Source organism: Pimephales promelas, chromosome 3 (genome assembly GCF_988280905.1).
Source record: "Pimephales promelas chromosome 3, fPimPro1.hap1.1, whole genome shotgun sequence".
Classification (NCBI taxonomy): Eukaryota; Metazoa; Chordata; class Actinopteri; order Cypriniformes; family Leuciscidae; genus Pimephales; species Pimephales promelas.
The window spans coordinates 49,079,526-49,098,415 of record NC_142771.1 but is presented as its reverse complement, the minus strand read 5'-3'; positions in this window follow the sequence as shown (position 1 = coordinate 49,098,415).

Below are 18,890 nucleotides of genomic sequence, written 5' to 3'. Positions count from 1 at the left end.
GACATCAAGGAACATTATGTTACATTAAAGGAATGTACACTTATGTTTAAAATGCATAAAGAAGGTATTTCTAATTCTATTTATGCTGTGACCAAAGTTATTTCACTGTGACATGGGGGAAAACACATACATAAAACCATTGAATACATTTGTTAAATGTCTTTAAAACAAAAGAAATGTATTTCTCTTTGTTCAGAGACACTCTGCCACATAAATGTGCATAAAGTCTTAGAAGCCTCGTGTGTGGGGGGAAGGGAAGGGCCTGTGTGTGTGTGTGTGTTCAAATCATGGGGGAGGACAGTTGAGTCGCCTGGCAAAAGTCCTTACAATGAGAATAATTCCCCAGGTCGCTCCTTCATTTCTCGCCTGCTTACGCTGGCCCATTCAGTCGATAGTCTGCACGACTCGATCCTCTTAGACCAGCGGTTCTCAAACTGGGGGCCACTAGATGGCGCTAGGGGGGGCCGCAAAGAAATTCTACAATATGAAATTATTTTTAAAAATTATTTTACTTGTATGTAAGTTTGGATTGTCCTATGTGAACTATGATGTATTTTTTTGAAAAATATATATTTTTAAATATTATCAATTATACATATCATATTATGCTGAAATGTCACCAAACCGTTGAGGTAGCCTAGTCCTAGTGAACACAACGACATGAACACGCTGATAAATGCCAAGACTATTTAAAATGGACAAGTTTTTAGATAGAGGATGCAGTGTCTCGGCTGAGAAGGTCACAACAGAAGAGCCCAGCGTGAAAAAAAAGAAACTGCGTAAATTTGACGACTCGTACATAAAATATGGCTTTATGGAAAATAGTGACGGCAGACCACAGTGCACACTGTGCTTGAAGATTTTGTCCGTTGAAGCACTGAAACCATATAAACTCAACCGACATCTTACAACAATTCATCCGGAGCATGCAAATAAAAGTAAGGATTTTTTTGAGAGAAAGAAAGAAGAATACGTCAAGCAAAAGGTACGACTGACTAACATCACGACAATACCTGAGAAAGCACAGCATGCGTCGTATCTTGCAGCCCTGCGAATAGCCAAATGTAAAAAGCCTCACAACATCGGAGAGGAATTAATACTTCCAGCAGCAGTGGATATGTGCCGAGTGATGTTCGGGGAGGAGGCCGCGAATAAGATGAAATCCATACCACTGTCCAACGACACAGTAAGCAGGCGGATCAAAGACATGTCTTTTGATGTAAAATCTCAACTGACCGAAAGATTGCGATCGTGTGAGCTTCAGCTTGATGAGTGCACTGACGTTAGTAGTGCTGCGCAGTTATTAGTGTACGTTCGATATTTATGGGACAGTAAAATTATGGAAGATTTTTTATTTTCAAAAGAACTTGAGGGGAGAGCTACAGGTGAGGAAATTTTCAAAATGTTGGACACTTTTATGATGGAAGAAAATCTGAGCTGGGAAAAATGGGTGTCTGTTTGCACTGATGGTGCAGCAGCAATGACTGGGCGCAAGAGTGGAGTCGTCACCCGAATTCAAGCCATAAATCCAAAGATCACAGCCACTCACTGTATGCTTCATCGTCAAGCACTTGCATCGAAGTTAATGGCACCCGACCTGCACGATGTGTTGGAAGTAGTAGTAGCGGCTGTCAACTTCATGAAGTCAAGACCGTTAAAGTCACGTCTCTTCGCAAAACTATGCACAGAGATGGGAGCAGCTCATGATCGGCTACTGTTCCATTCAGAGGTGCGGTGGCTCTCGCGTGGAAAAGTTTTACAGCGAGTGTTTGAACTCAGACGTGAGCTTCATTAATTTTTGGAAGAACATAAACCTGACCTAGAACTGTTTTTTTCTGACCAACAGTGGATGGCAAAACTAGCCTACCTTGCAGACATTTTCAGTAGTCTCAATGGACTGAATCTGTCCATTCAGGGATGTTATTCCACAATACTGGAGGCAAGTGACAAAATAAATGCTTTCTGCATCTGGTTTTAACGTTGGAACAGCTCCAGGTTTTAGCAAAAGTTTTTTGTGTATTCCGGCATTGAATTGATGTAGATTCAGGAAACTGTCTTCAGTAAAATGTGCCGCACAAAAAGCTAAATTACGATCGTAATTGTCAGAAACATTATCAAACATAAATTTTAGTCATTGTTGACGAACTACAGCATCCGAAGGAAGCCCAAACACAGAAGACCTGACAGCTGGATGAAAATAGCACACTTTAAACGGCATGGCTAAAGTTAGCTCTCCCCTGTAACTCTTCCTCTTCAGCAAAGACGCATGCCAGATATATGCACATGCCCTTTTTTCGCATTCCAGAGGGAGTGGTTGATGCAAATGTGTAGGTTCGTGACGTACCATAACCCAGCTGTAGTCCCAATCGAGTCGTTTTTGTAGGCGTTTACACTTCCTGGTTTTTAAAAGACGATATCTCTGCTTACATTGACCTTTCAGCGCTGCAACTTTGCAGATACTGTTCATGCACCAACAGCAACATTACACACTATTTAAAATGAAAAAAGTGAAATCGCAGTCAACCCCCCCTTTAATAACTGGAACGGTATCTCTTTTCTATTATGACGTTTCCGAATCATCTGTCTCATTCAAACTATTTACTGACGCAGCTCCTTCTAATGGTTTTGGGGGTTTCTTTCAAGGACAATGGTTTGCAGAGAAATGGCCGGATGCATTTCTCTCCCTGATTGCGAATTCGTCCTCAGTCGCTCTTTACGAATTATAACCCATTGTCATAGCCTGTGTTCTCTGGGGCAACACTTGGTCTCGTAAACGTATCAATATGCACTGCGACAATCAAGCTACAGTTGATATCATAAATAAAGGACGTTCGAAATGCCCGGTAATCATGTCTCTATTTCGACGATTAACTTGGCAGTCCGTAACACACAATTTCATTCTTAAAGCAATACATATTCCAGGTCATTCTAACGGCATTGCTGATGCTCTCTCTCGCTCTCGTTTTCAGGCTTTCAGACGTCTTTGCCCAGCAGCAAACCAGAATCCAACACCATGCCTGAACCTAGCCGAGTTAATCCTCGATTAAGCTCTCAGTTTAATACCTTACTGAATTCCGCAAAGTTTTATATTGACGCAAGGAGTCTGGCTATCTACACTCAAATCATACAATTCTGCTTGGTTCCGGTTTATTATTTTTGTTTGTCGTTTAGAGTTCCCCTACTGCCCATTTTAATATCGACAGCTTGTGCATTTTTTTAGTTCATTGCTCTGATTCTCGTTCTCTGAAGATTGCTACAATACGTAAATTGCTTCAATATTAGAGCTTAGATTCTTTGATCTAGAGACGTGCACTCCAAACGCACTAGACCGCGGCGCGGGACTAGATCTGATGGCCGAGTGCGAGCAGTAATGCAATACAGCGTTACAGTGGTAAAAGGAGATTACAGTAACAGAGTGTTTGGCTTTACAGCAGATCTAGAATAAAGTTATTGTCCAGATAAAGTTAGTTTTGTTTGATTCCATTCCGTTGTAAAGATCATTAGTGATTAGCTTAGCGGCCGCTAACACCACTGCTCTAACAGAAAAAGTTCTCTTTACGCAAACTTTAAAAACGCGAGCCTCTGAGAGCGCTATTAAGAGCTCTTTCTTTAGGGATGCGCATATGAATATGTGTGCACAGGCATGTAGTCCTTCTCTAAAAAACACATCTCATGTGTACATTCGGTACAGTATACTGAACTCACGGTTTACAAAGTGGTTCATTCATTTTATGACTCTGTTTAAAAAAAAAAATATTTAAAGATTAAAAGTCTGTAGAGCATGTGTTTCATTACAATTAAATGTCCAGTCCTAAAGGTGAATCGGTAGCTCTCTCTTATCTGTTCTCTGTGTTTAGCCTACTTTCTATTATTTTGCAAGTTCAGGCAGTTTCTGCTTTGATTTCATTCTTTTGACTGAAAACCAGAGACACAAGTGCTGTAAAGGCGGGTCTTTCCCTGAATCTGCTGCTCTTTGTATTACATTGTTACTTGGTTTCAGTTTCAGTTATTGCTGTTTCAGCTAAACTTAAATAGAGGACCTTAAGTTCTAGTATCTAATCTATTTTAAAGCTCCTTGTATTGAACTGTTAAATCATTTTTAAAAAGTGCCCACTCTGCACAGCACATTTAAACCATGATACACAATATATATATATATATATATTTACACCCCTACTATACAGTGATTATCGAAAACATTAAATGGGTCATGACATGGCTTTTTTATCTTTATTTTAAGCTGAAACTTGCAGGATGTTTTAATTATACAAAGACCTCGTATATGTCAAAATATCAAGACAATTTTGATTGCTCATGTAATATCATTGCCTTTAATCAAAAATCCATTAGCTCTGTGTCATATTGAACACTTTAGTGACAAATGTTACATTTGGGGACTTTCTGTGACTGAGGAAGCAAAAGCAGTTTAAGAAACCTACATTTTGGTCTCTGTTTTTAAGTTTACACAATCTACATTTGTATTTGTTATTTGTAGAGACTGCCAGGATAATCCTGAAGAGACCATGGAGTGAAGAAGAGAGAAGGGCAGTGAACAAACACCTAGGGAAGTTCATGGCAGAGCGCAGGGTTCCTGGAAAACTGGATTGCATGAGGTGCCAAGAAGAAGACAACGCCCTGAAGGAAATATCTTGGAAAGATGTTAAAAACTTTGTTTACAATTCAATTGTAACTTTAAAAAAGAAGTCTGCTGCACGGAAAATCCTGTTTTAAAAAGTCCAGATGTTCACGTTATGCTGCGTAATGCACTTTATTTTTGGTGTTCACAAAATAAATAAATGTAGAGCTGGGCACTGTAGATGGCACATCTTGCAGTTTTATTTGTACCTTTCAGATAGTTATGTATATTGCTAAAATTTGGTCAATCTAATTTGATAAATAAATGGAACAATTGAACATTTATGTTTCAGTAGACTGTTTATATACCTCATTCTGAAACTTGCATTAATTGTCAAGTCACCTTTATGTATATAGTGCTTTATACAATACAGATATTTTTTCAGAGCAGCTTTACAGAGATAAAAGGAAAATGATCAATTATGTAAATGCATTTAATGCAGCAGTAAAGAAGCTCTAGGTCATTATCCAGCTGAAGTTATTCTGTTGAATAATGACTAGTCGAGCTGTCCACACTAAAACATAAAATAGCAAAAAATAAATGCAAGCTAAAAAATAAGGTAGTTAAAATAATTCAGTCAGAAATGAACTCAATAGCGCCCCCATGAAAATGTCCTCACTCTGCTGGTAAAATGCTGGTTCTTTCCCTTGGTTTTATTAAGAAGATGAGGTAAAAACTTATATTATGGACATACCTAGTGTTGAACAGTAGTATCCTGTAATTGTAGCAGAAATGGTGGTCCTCACTTTTCAGGTTAAATGACTCGGTCCTCACCTTGATACATGTACAGGAAGGTGTGCGTGTGTGTGTGTGTGTGTGTGTGTGTGCGTGTTTATGTCCCTGTAAATCATTTCTTTCAAGTGGACTTAAATAAATAGTTAAAATGTGTGTGTGTGTGTGTTTTGACTTTTTTGGCACATTTTTTTTCACAGATGTTAAATGCCCTGTGTGCCCAGCTCGGCTGGCATACATAAGCGAGCACCTGAGGGACATCCACGCCATGCTCAACCTCGAGCAGAGGGGCATACTGATGAGATATGCCCGCCGCAGAGTAAAGCTGATTGATTTGGCTTGTTTGCTCTGCGGCAAGGTCGTCAGGTACCCGGAGAAACATCTGATCAAGGGTCACAGGGACCTGACGGTAAGTCGGCGTTAAATCTGACCCCGTGTTTTAAATCGGTGTGTGATACGGCTGTATGTTTGTCGTTGGTATAATGAGTGCCATCGTGTGTTTTTCTACGTTTCAGACCAGCTCGAGGTTGAGGGTGGTGAGGGCGTTGGAGAAGTCGGTGACCGTGGGGAAGCTTCAGGCGCTGCGGCTGAGCAACCCAGCCGTCCCCATGGTCCCCGACTTCTCCCAGGCCGATGGCTCCCCAGCCGAGGCCCGGTCCCTGGAGCTGGCGCTGCCTCAGGTGTCGCCACCCGAGTCTGGGCACGAATCGCAGATTCAGGAGCTACTCGGTATGGATCCGTCGATCGTCACGATCCTGATATTGGTGATCATCGATGATTGTTAATGATTGTTGATGACTAAAACAGACGGTTTGTCTTTCAGATGAGCTCTTTTCTGCCATAAATCCTGTGCCAGCGCTGTGGACCCCCGACGACCTGGAGGCCACCACCACAGGTATGAATCCCCCGTGTCATCACGGTTCTGATAGCTCTGCACATAATACACGAGTGGTCCACTAAATCGAAAGTGGCCTAAAAACAGTATAAAAGAGCCCCACACAGGTCAACCTTTAATTTGCAATAATGGAGGACACAATCCTGGTGTACCATTTTAACGGGGCAAACTACTCAGACTCGGAGGAGGAATTCCAAGTGGCCGATGGGGGCGAGGAGGAAGAGAGGACCAGGCGGTGAACCTCAATTTTGTTGTGGCGGAGCTGAGTAGGGAGGTTGCCAACCTCCGAAGGGCCCTCGGCGCCATGAGACGGCGCTACAACGCCCTTAGGAGGTTCAGCGAGAGGCGGAGACAGGAGCCGCTGCCACCTCTTACAAAACGGGGGCTGCGGGTCCTCGAATTTAGAAGCCGGAGGCAGGCGAGGGCCAGAAGGCTTGAAAAGAGGACACATCCCACTCAGTAAGTACATCTTTGGTGGGTCTGTTTAAGTTTGAGTGGGTGTGGGGTTTGCTGACTCTTTGTCTCTTTCTCTTTTTTGCAGGACAGGCCGACCCAAACAGAGGGCATCGCCCTACACGGGATAGGAAGAGGAGTCCAATCAGTTCATTCAATCAGTTCTTAAATAAATCTTTTAAAAGTTTCACTTGTCTTGTCTTTTTTGATGCTAATTGGACCTCGCTCAGGGGTCGATTGCATGAAGGTTGGGGTTAGTACTTTTCAAATATAGAGGGTTATTTGACAAATAGTGTGTTCGTGGGATGACCCACATACCATTTATTCCATTGCAAAACATAGTGGGTTCGTGGACAGTGGAATTATGGGATGGCACTTGGTGCCGCGGACTCAGGGGGCCGCCCTGAGTGCAGTAATATAGTTTTTATCATGAATTTTTTTTTTTTAAGTAAAAAAAAAAATAGACATACCCAAATCCCCATTGAATAGATTGCCGGCGGGATTCTGTCCATTTGCAGCTTATTGCATGATGGTCCGGGTAAGTACATTTGAAAAATAGTGGGTTTTTGGACAAATAGTGGGTTTTTGGACATGTGGTTTTAAGCTTAGCTTTCAAAATATTTGGATGAAAACCATGTATCTGCACTCAGCTGGGGCCCCTGAGTCTGTAGCACCAAGCACCATCCCATAATTCCACTGTCCACAAACCCACTATGTGTCCAATAACCCACTATTTTTCAAATGTACTAACCCCATCGTTCATGCAATAAGCTGCCACTGGACACAATCCCACCTGCAATCTACATAAACATGATGTATAGCCTACTGTATAGGCCACAGAAGGCTTTATTGGAGACAGACATGCATCGATTTTTTTTTAGTGTTGTCGACTGTATATTCAGGTTTCAGCTCAGCACACACAGGCCTATTATGCTATGGTTCTCGAGTCGATAACTGGTTGTTGCAGTTCTTGAATCACCAGTACAGAACCGAGAACTGTTTCTTTCGGACACGTTCGATACGGAGAACCGATGAGCTGGAGATACTGCGCATGCGTGATAGCACCGTCTCTGAACATAACTTTCTTTCGGCTGATCCTGTGCTGATATACGAGCACGCAGTAGTACGGGTGAACCCAGGACTTAAATGAGAGGGCGAATCGGCGAAATGTAAGTTTAATAACAAATAAAATGATGAAGACCATTTATGCATTTTATATATTTAAAACATGTAAAACATCCACGTTAGCACATCGCCTAGGCTGTGTCGGGATGTGGTTTCAACTACAGCCGCCTGATGTCAGAATGCCACACTGATTTGTTGTCAGAGGTCTAGTTGTATACCATTACCCTGAGTTGTTGCGTCAATTTGTTTGCCGATAGACCCGGGAAAGGATGGAATAACTTGAGTACCATACAGGAAATCGTTGAAGATGAGGTGAATTTATTGAGGACAGCTGTCTCAGCACACGTGCTCCAAATCAAGTTCAAAAATAAACAAAAGAAATCATCAAAATAGACATTACAAAACATAAATAAAACATGCTGAAAGCAGCAAAAACATGGCATCAAATCCAGCCTCGAGGAACAAACCTCTGACAATGAAGACACATCTTACAGCATTGGACTGTACTAGCACTGGCACAAGGTCCGTCTCTCCTTTGATGCTCGCACCATTGAGAACGTGCATGTAAAATATCGAAATTTCACCCTTAAAAATATAAAATATACAAATAAAAGAATAATCTTAATAAGTTAAAAAATACACTTGGTATAATAAATAAACAAGATAAATATAATACTAATAATAATAATTTAGTGTCAACATTAATGTCCAATAAGAATATTTTTGTGCATTAGCAGCAAACAAGAGAGGGAAAAGAGAGGACAGTTTCACTCTTTGTGTGTTGGAGGGATAGCACAGGTTGTTCTTCAGTCTGTTTGTATGAGTTCTTAGTGTTCTGTATCTTTTCCCTGATGGAAGGGATACAAAAAGACCATGTCCAGGATGAGATGAGTCCTTGTAATATCGCTAGCTCGCTTTCGTAGGTGGCTATCGTAGATCACATCAAGGGTGGGCAGCTCGGATCCTATGATCCTCTGAGCAGATTTGACTATCCGGGTCAAAACTCGCCGTTTTTCTGCAGTGCAGCTGGAATACCACACTGTGATGCAGTAACAGAGGACGCTCTCTATTGTGCTCCTATAAAAGTTTACTAAAAGCTGGGTCGGCACTTTTGTTTTTTTGAGTTTTCTTAGGAAAAAGAGTCTCTGCTGCGCTTTCTTCACTAAGTATGATGTGTTGGTGGCCCATGTGAGATCTTTTGTAATGTGTATACCCAGGAATTTAATGTCATTCACCATTTCAACTTCCTCACCGTTTATGTAGAGGGGTGGTGGTGTTGTTTTCTTGACTCTCCTGTAGTCTACAACGATCTCCTTTGTTTTGGCAGTGTTCAGAACCAAACCGTTATTTACACACCATTTGATTAGATGTTGGACATCCTCGCTGTAAAAACACTCATTGCTTTCCCACTATAGTGGTGTCGTCCGTGAACTTCACTATGGTGTTACAAGAGGAATGGGTGGATTTGCAGTCGTGTGTGAATAGGGTAAAAAGAGCCGGGCTAAGAAACGCATCCCTGCGGTGCTCCTGTGTTCGTGATGATGACAGATGAAGTATGACTGCCCATCTCGACATGCTGTGATCTGTTAGTGAGGAAATCCAAAATCCATGAACAAAGTGTGGTGTTTAGACCCAAGTCATTCAGCTTATTTACAAGTTTGTAAGGCACGATGGTATTAAAAGCCGTATTAATACATTTTACCCCAAAGAACAAGCTTGTGAAGAAATTAATGGAGCTCCAGTTAATCAAGTGGCTTCAACAAAATTTCTTGGGGTTCTGATTGATGAAGGTTTGACTTGGTCCAAACATGTTGATCTAGTTTGTACAAGATCCTCTAAAATGTTAAATATTCTAAGAATTGTTTTACCTTCAATTCATTCATCTGCTCATCTAACGCTTTACTATAGTTTTTTATTCCCCTTCATGAACTATTGTCTGGGGTGCTACTTTTCCCATTTATCTGGCAAAAATTTCTAAAATCCAAAAGAAGTTCTTGCGGATGATTTCTTACTCTTCTAAATATGCTCCTTCAGCACCACTATTTCTTAGATACAAGATTTTACCAATTGAGAATGTCAATGTTTACTCATGCATATTTATTCATAAGTTTATTTACAAGAGAGAAGACCTTCCACCAACTTTACAACACTTTTTTACTTTAATCTCAGATACCCATATATCCATCAAACAAGGCATAGTGCAGTGGTGGAAAGAGTACTGACAAATTGTACTTAAGTAAAAGTATTGCTACTTAAGTAATAATTTACTTGAGTACAAGTAGAAGTACTGAAAAATAATATGACTCAAGTAAAAAATACTCAAGTAACTACGTTACAAAGTACTTTAGTATTTTTCTATTTTTACCCAAAATGGGGAGATGATAGCGAAATGGAGCGCTAAACACTCTCAGGTCATCTGTTTCATTCATACTGATGTCATACTATGTCTTCTTTGTCTGTCTTTAAAAACAGTTGGAAGACTTTTTGATTTTATTATGACAGCATCTGGTTATAGTTTACTTCATATGTTGCTCTTCACTTTTGATTTTCTTCTATCATAACTGTTCAACATCAACCTTCAGTTTAAAGGATAATCAGGTTTCTGATAAAATGTTTTTTTCCCTTTTTATCATTCAACTTATCTTTTTGCGTGTCTTTATTTTGTCTTTTTCTTTCTTTTTTTGTTTGTTTGTTTTGTTGTTTATTCATGTAAGTGGAGTGGAGCTCTGTATAAACCCAAGAGGGTTTCTTTCCCCTCCTTGTACTGGATCCTTGTGATTTTCGTGCAGAACAAATAAATAAAAAATAAAAATACTATGTCATCATTTGCATTCATAATCACATTATTTTCCAGGACCAACCTCCAAACAATGCTGAGTTGCCCTTCAGCCAAGATAGATGATAATAGTCCTACTAGTAACCAGATCAATGTTGTAAGGGATTAAAAAGGCAATACCCACAAAATTCTGAGAAGCACTGTTCAGGCTATTAGTTGGCGACGATTTAACCTCAGACCCAGACTTTTTTTAAATTTTATTTTACCTAACCAACCTTTTTCTTCAACCCTTCAACCCACATAATGGTGAAAAAATAATAATGATACTGAGCATATGTTTGGAAATAATAAACAGTGACAAGCCGTAACATAGAGACATATACATGTCAACGTAGAGGGGTATACAGCGTGGAGTCATAATATAGAGACAGGGACGTACACATGCAAACATAACAAATATAACAGATACTGGCCATGTGTCTATCTGATAGATGTGTCTAAAGGCGGGCATACACTGTGTGATGTCTGTGCGATTTCAGTAAGGTACCTACTCACACTCAACGAGTAAATCGCATGCGATGCAAAGCCAAAGTTCAGGATTTATGTGCTCACACTGTACGGTCCGATCGTCCAGCTGCGACTTCACTGCTCACACTATACGTGTAATATCTGCCATAACCCCCTGGATTGCGCCTATAGACGTGTATGTATCCAGAGATATTGTCAAAACAAGCATCTGCTATCAGTATCAAGATGATTTAGCATTTTCAGTTTATGCATTTAATTATTATTAGTATTATTGTATTAATTATTAGGGGAGGCCTATAGGCTAATTTTATTATTAAATTGATCCACTATTGTAATTAATTTGCCACGCAATATTTTCACAGCACATAACCAACGTGTAATAAAATATTACATAATCTTACTCCTCATTAAAAATTGTCTAAAACATTTAGGTCGATTACAATGAATTATAGGCATATAAAATAACTATTAACAGTCTATAATATGTCCGAACATTGCCATAATTAATCATCAATGAAAATTAAAAACAGGTTTATTTCAAAAACATTGTTTGACAAAATAATAAAAGAGGTGTTACATCGCAGGTGGCTTGAAGACGTGGGTAATATTATCCATTTTGCAACACGAACTGGAGGTAAGCAACAGTAATTTGTAGCTACAATTTGGGCTGGACGGAACCAGCGGTGAGGGGCGTTCAGGCTCGGGAGGGCTGGACGGACCCAGTTATTAACATTTGCTTCAACTGTTTCATTGCTTCACAAAGCCTCGATCTGCCCATCACTACAGATGAACACGAAGATGCATTTAATCCCAAATATCACAGGCAGGGTTACAGATGAAGGCAGAAAACACCGGGTAACATTCAACATCGACCGACAAAGACAAACTGAACAGAACTGAACTGAACTAAATACAGGCAAGAATCAAACATAACGGCAAACAGGTGAGACAGATGAACCAAACGAGGAACAGGTGGCTAATGAGGGAGTGAGTTCAGGAGAGGAGACAAGAGGATCCTGGGGAGTGTAGTGCTGATGACAGAGACAGACTGGTGCAGACGAAGGACTGTGACAGCGACAAGCGCGCACACAAGCAACATTTTTTTCCCAGGCGCAGCGAGATGAAAACTATTCAGAATGCCGCACCGCATTTAATGTGACAAGAACCAACCACTATTGAAAGCTCAGTAAACATGAAGTGAACATGAACATCAAACTCTACCGGTGTTTTCTCTACTCTGTGAATAAATCTTGTAGCAGAGTTACAGAAATCGTTTTTCGGTAGTGAATATTATTAGCTACTAAAACTTCTTTGTCGTCATGTAGAGTGCAGTGCATAGATGCTTAGCAACGACAGACGCCAAGGGAAAATCGGACCGAATTTTATTATTAACATTAAAAAATAAGCTTTTGGACCTTTTTTCTTTTTATAAAAATGATTTAAAGGTTGAAAAATGGGAGGTTTATCTTTTTATAAAACCTTTTTTGTGAAAAATGATTTAAAGGCTGAAATATGTGAGGTTTGTTTTTTATAAAACCCAAATATTTACTATATGCCTTGGGGTGGGCCGGGGTTGGTGGCAATGTAAGCATCTGGATATTTTCTGCGGGCAAGGGCTTCGATTACCTCTCTCTTTTTTGACCATATATGTGTTTGCATCCCTGTTTTTATGAGCTATGGTTTTTCTTCTGTCAAAATAAAGTCTGTAATTAAAGGTGCCCTAGAATGTGAATATGTAGGCTACACTACTTCCCATAAATAGCCTACCATAAACCCTCAGAGCTCACAAGAAAAAATGAGCCATAGTTGAGCGAGGTATTGGTCAACTAAAGAGGCGCTTTCATATTTTGCATGGAGTGTTGCGACTCTTGGAAAGTTCTGCAAAGTGATAACAGCCTGTGCAGTGCTTCATAACATCTGTAAAGCTAACAAAGTTGTGGGGTGAAGAAGAATAGCCTCCACAAGCGAGGGATTTGTCCCAAAGTGGGAATCCTTACAATATTCTAGGTCCTGGGTAAGATTTGTATGCACTTCATTTAGCGGAGAATATCTCAACTGTTATAGACTAATATGACCCCAATGAACAACATGTGATGTGTGCCAAAATCTCTAACCGGGACGAAAGTGCTGAAAATGACCACAATAGGTGACATTTATATCACAGTACAAGTGAATGGGACTTTTTATCTTTATAGAAATTCTCATACATTTCTACCAGTTTAATCTTAATATTAAGATAAATACTTTTTGTATTACAATTTATCTTAAAAATAAAATATGCAAATTATGCAATATCTCATTAAATAAACATAAATACAACCTCTTGAAGCTACAGATTTTGACACCTCATGTTCACAATGATCACCAATGCCATGAAGTCGATAATGATTGCGTGTGTTTGCGGGTATGGAATGCCAAAGCTGACTTAATTAAAAATAAATAAATACATAAATAAATATACAAAGATATATATATATATAAAAACATAAATAAATACAGAAATTAATATACAAAGAAATGATATTCCCCAGTAAATGCGAGTCATGCGACATTAAAAACTGCACGATTACAGGCGCGAGCCGTGCGATGGAAGAAAGGACACACAGTGGAGCAATGCGGAGGTTTCATGTCTTTTGAGTGTTTGGGGTGAAGAGTGCAGGCTAATGCAAATAAATCCGTTTATGAAGACATTTCACGAGATATGAGGCATTGTTTTAAGTGCTCATGGCCAGAGCCTCTCCTCTTTTTTTCTCCGCCGTTCGAGACCACTGTTTTGATGACTTATTGAAATATTGTGGAAAGAAAACACTGGATAATTTTATTCGCATCTGCATCCATTGAATTTCGTGCTGTTTTGCTTAATTTCCCAGTTCAGAACCATCAGCACGTCTGCATTTGGTAGTTTCAGCAGTCTATAGTGTGAATGCAAAAATCAGATATAGGTCATTTTTAAAAGATGATGTAAGCAGGTCGTCAAAAAAATCGGATATAGTCAGAAAATCGGATTTGGGCATCAAGACCTGCAGTGTAAATGGAGCCTAAGAGAACCACTGAAGGACAGATCAGTCCCATCTCATTATGAAGTCGATCAGTATACCGTGATCTTCAGTGTCAAAATCAGAAGTCAAATCAAGAAGTACAAGTACAGTATAGCGGCCAGAGTCTGCAGCCATCATCACATCACTAGAGACTTTAATAAGGGCTGTTTCAGTGGAATGACATTTTCGAAAGCCAGATTGAAAAGTATCAAACAGGTTGTGCTGCTCCATAAAGGAGGTCAGCTGGTATGCCCCTACTTTTCCCAAAATTTTGGAGATAAATGGAAGTTTAGATATGGGCCTATAGTTTTTATGTTCTGAAGGGTCAAGATAAAAAGGGCTTTTTACGGGATCGGATTTACCACAGCGTGTTTGAAGTATTTGGGCACTGAACCAGATCTAAGTGACAGATTAATTATTTTTACCACAGATGGGCCTACAATATCAAACACAGTTTTCAAAATAGATTTGTTGGTACAATGTCTGTGGGGTTCGAAGACGGTTTCATATAGTGCTGTAGCATCATATTTTTGATGTTGCGTCGACATCATATTTTTGCGCCGACGCTTCTTTATTTATTTATTTTTTGCATGTTCCCGGCGGTACAGCTTGCCGCACACACGTGGGAGACCGAAACATTGCAGAATAGAGGACGAAGACAACTAGAAGTGAATGTGCTATCCATTAAATGAATCACACACAGTAAACAAACCCTTAAGAAAAAAAATTGCAATTTAAATGCGCAAACTGGGTGCCGGTGTGGTGAGACGTACAGGCAGATTCGGCTTGAAGTCGCTTTCGGACGCGGCGCCGGGCGCGCTACAAAAAAAGGCGTACACACAGCCAGCCACATTCTTCCTGGTCTTGCGCACCCAACGGGTCATTTTTGCCGTGCGTACATTCGCGCTCGTGCGGGCGTGTTGAGTATAAACAAGGCTGTACTCCGTGTCAGCACGCGCTCTGATCAGTAGGTGAACTCTGCCTCCGACTCCGTTTCCCTCCTCAGCTGATATTAATATTAAAACATTCTCTATGATAAAAAATGTTTGTAAAAATATTTTAATAACACGGTTTTGGCGGTTGTAGAGTTATAATGATGGTGTTCAAATAAATAACATTAGACTAACGTTAGCCAGCTTATAGTATCTTGATTCAGTATGCTAGTATTTATTTGAGATATTGTTTTTTATTAATTAAGCAGCAGATAAATCGATAAAATAATCGCCCAACTAATCGTTTAGTTAATAATCGTTTACCCCAGCCCTAGTTTCATATTTCCTGTTGTGGTCTTCACATCCCGTAGGCTGACAGGAGTGAAGGACGACCAAGACGACACTGGTGAGAACGCAATAAAACAACCACGAATGAGTGGAGGATTTACACTGGCCCTAATGTCATGTATTTTGTTTAAAAGAAAAAACGTCAAAAAAGGAGCTGGAGGCGCAGTAAGATTTTTAATGGTGTCAAACAAGACTTTGGGATGTTTCTTATTTTCTGATACAAGATTGGAAAAATTAGTTGACCGAGCCTGCAATTATCAATTCATTCAGATCTAGCATTATGTCTTTTAAATAGGTCTACGTACCTCTAATTTAGTGGCTTTCCACAGACGCCCTGTCTTCGGACATTTTCTTATCATTTATCCATGGAAGGGCTTTTTTTTTTCTGTGATCCTAAATCTCTATCTTTTTAACAGGTGCTAACATATCCAAGACCGACAGACAGCGGTTGTTGAAACTTTGCACAAGTGAATCAACATGATCACATTCAGTAAAGGAGCGAGATTCAAAAGAGGCAGTGTTGTCTCAGTAATGATGCGTTTTTGTGTTCCAACATTATGGACAGCAAACATCGTGGTAAGTGACAAATTAAAAGAGACCCAACAATGGTCACTAATCTGAAAATCTTCAACACTCAGTTTATCAATGTTTAGGACACAAGAAAAAAAAAGTCCATTGTGTGGCCTTTTAATGCCACATTTGGGGCCAGAAACATGCTGTATAAAATTGAAAGAATCCATAATTGTCGACAGTTCAACTGCATTTCGAACAAGAGGGATCATCAATATGAAAATGAAAGTCCTCAGGGACTAAAACGTGATCTAGTTTAATAATAGATGATAAAAAAATCTGAGAAATCATCAAGAAATGTGGAGGTCGGTAAACTAAAAGAGCGCTTGTTTGACGAGGACTGGCCTGTGGCGGGCTGGATGATGATCCATGATCCGTCCGACAAATAACCAGGCAGAGACCACGCTGGCGGGACGCACGACAGCAAACAGGCCGGGTGGTAAACGGTCGGAGGTGCTCCACAGACGCGATGACACACAGACCGCAACCGGCCTCAGGCGCCGCTCACTCTGGGGAGGTCTGGATCCGTTCTGTCCAGATGAAAATCCACGGGATCGCCACTTTATCTTTCAGACAGGCAGGGAATGAGGCGCTTCGGGCTGAGGGTTGCCGTTCTGCGATGTCCGCGGTCCCCATTCCTCTACTGAAGTCTCTGTGCTGCTGCAAGGAGAAAACATTTCATCCCAGTTATTTAACTGTTTTTTTTTAGGCCAATTTGTTTTTGTTCAGTTCATAGAATGACAGATAGAAAAATGAGAAATGGCCTTGCCTATGTTAAATAAAAATGGGTCTTTATATTGTTTTACTTAGTTGTTGGTTTATTAAAATGACCATTTTTGTAGTTCCAGCAGCTGAATCATTGAGCTGTCTGTGCCCTCCTTCAAACCCATAATACTTGTTTCTGAGTGACCAAAGATGTTGAATACGATTTGAGATACTTTGGACAGCTGTTTAACCCTCAGGGGTCTAAGGTGTTTTTGGGTCCTTGAGATGTTTTGACACACCCTGACATTTGTGCTTTTTGCTTATAAACATTAGCAAAGCTGAAATTACTCTGTATTTAGCACAAACAGGGCTTCCATATATATATATATATTAGTGCTGGGCCGTTATCGGCGTGAGACTCTTATCAAGGTGATAAAAAAATATTGCCGTTAATCAAAGTTGGTTTGGGATCATAAATAGCTTTTTTGAATATGGTTATATTTTCGCGCAATTCTAATGTGTAGTATGACATACTTGAGGCCGCGCCTACTGTCACAGATCGCGCAGCCGGGTATTTTCCTGTCAGGGACACAAGGTGTACTTTTACTTTGTTACGTTGGGCGACGTTCCTCTCATTACTTTATTTTAATGTAATACGTTGTTAAATGAGTTCATTCCAAGCGCACTGTATCCTTTGTATGGGCATGAGCATTTACAAATGAAACGCTTTCAATTCACACTTGAGGAGTTGTAAGTAACAGGAAGATTTAACCCTTGTGCATCCTTATGGACATTTTTGTCCTTTTCAGTTTTGTTTTTTTGATCACTTTGCCTGTGTTAAAGCTAACTACAAAAAAACTTGGCACAGGTGTGTATTTTTATTGGAATTTTACTATTTCACCGTCATTTTCTTAAAAAAAATATTTTTTGCATTAGGTACAAAAAATACTCCCTCTCAGCACCTTTTGGACAAAAATGTCCCCATTGAAACCCATTAAAACTGCCTTTTTTTTTTTTGACAGATTTTTGGCAGAAATGCACATCCCTACGCGAGGCGAACTTTTCTCAAAGACTTACTTTTAGTCATTATTTGGGTAGCACACATATTCTGAATGCCTTCGGGAGAATTCAAATTAGCCATTTTAATCTAGATTAATTTCAAGATTAATCTAGATTAAAAAAAAGAATCTATGCCCACCTCTAATATATATATATATATGCATTTTGCTCAGTACTGATCAAAGTTCACTTGAAATTGGCTGGGACATTGTAGACTGAGCAGATGCTATACCAATGACGCTCTCTCTCAACTCAGGTCCCTCTTCAACATTATTCTCAGGTCTTAGAGCACATCTTTTCATATGTCGAGAAAGTTCGGCTCTGGATAACATACCCTTACTTTGTAGGTCTCAGAGCTGCTGCTCTGTTTGGAATTCCTTTTCACTTTAAAACAGTCTAAGCATGTGGTTTTAACAATAGAGTTAATGCTTGAAGTTGCCAAGGTTTTGTAATTTCTCAAGAAGACCTTTTCTGTCCTTTGATGATTTGGGAAACTGGAGTGCCTGTGCGATTTCACATGCCTCTCGAGATGACGTGCAAATTTTGTTTGAGGTTTTTCACATACAAAACAATAATTGACTTTGGCTTTTAATGAATTTCGATTGATTTGGTTGGGGATTTACTTCAGCCAAGGATATCCACAGTACCCTTTTTGTTACTCGCATCTTTTGTTTTCTGCAGGTATGACTCTGAGCTTTGTGATTGTGGTTCGGGGTCACTTTGGAGATCACCAGTAGTTTCTAGATCCATCAGGATATTCTTACAGATATCCTTTGAGTTGTACTCTATATCTATGGTCTGTTCTTGTTCAGGGAAAGTAACACCTAAATCAGGCATAGTAGTGGTATGGGACTTTTTGGATGGTCCAAGCAACTCAACACTCAACTCTGTCCCTGAGCTTTCTGAATCCGATACAGATGCTGTGCACAGATGTCAAAATTACCCTGTAACATTGCACAAGAACATATTTAGCCAGAAATGTGATACATTTTATAAACAACACACGTACAATTTTTGCTTGGAATATATTACAGAATAGGTACCTGTTATTTATTAAATAATTTGCTTGTATATCTGCTGGTAAATGGTAAAT